We start from the raw sequence: 1,074 nt of genomic DNA on the forward strand, positions 1-1,074 counted from the left end.
AATAAACAAAATTGATAAACCTCTAGCCAGGCTCCTCAGAAAGAAAAGAAAGAACACCCAAATAGGAAAATGGATCTATTACAACCAATCCCTCAGAAATACAAGCAATCAATTGTTAGAGAATACTATGAAAAATTATACACCAATAAACTGGAAAATCTATAAAAATGGACAAATATTCCTAAACACACATACACTACCCAACTTCAAATGGGAAGGGAGAAAAATCTGAGCAGACCTATAACCAGGGAAGAAACTGAATCAGTTATCAGAAATCTCCCAACAAATAAGAGCCCAGGGTCATATGGCTTCCCAGGAGAATTCTACCAGATATTTAAAGCAGAATTAATACCCATCCTTCTCAAGCTATTCCAAGAAATAGAAATAGAAGGAAAACTTCCAAACTCATTCTATTAAGCCAGCATCACTTTGATTCCCAAACCAGACATATACCCAACAAAAGAAGGCCAATATCCTTGAATAAAATGCAAAAATACTCAACAAGATACTAGCAAATCGAATTCAACAGCATATAAAAAGAATTATCCATCATGATCAAGTAGGATTCATTCCTGGGTTACAGGGCTGGTTCAATATTCACAAATCCATCAATGTGATACATCACATTAACAAAAGAAAAGATAAAAACCAAATGATCTTGTTGATAGATGCAGAAAAAGCATTTGACAAAATATACCATCCTTTCTTAATAAAAACCCTCAAGAAAGTCGGTATAGAAGAAACTTACTTAAACATTATAAAAGCAATTTATAAAAAGCCCACAGCTAATATCATCCTCAATGGGGAAAAACAGAGCTTTCCCCCTGAGATCAGGAACACGACAGGGGTGTCCTCTCTCACCACTGTTGTTTAACATAGTGCTGGAAGTCCTAGCATCAGCAATCAGACAACAAAAGGAAATAAAAGGTATCAGAATTGGCAAAGAAGAAGTCAAACTTTCACTTTTCACAGACGACATGATAATCTACATGGAAAACCCAGTCAACTCCACCAGAAGCCTAATAGAATGGATCCATGAATTCAGCAAAGTCTCAGGGTACAAAATCAATGTAC

Source organism: Suricata suricatta, chromosome 6 (assembly GCF_006229205.1).
Source record: "Suricata suricatta isolate VVHF042 chromosome 6, meerkat_22Aug2017_6uvM2_HiC, whole genome shotgun sequence".
NCBI classification, from domain to species: domain Eukaryota; kingdom Metazoa; phylum Chordata; class Mammalia; order Carnivora; family Herpestidae; genus Suricata; species Suricata suricatta.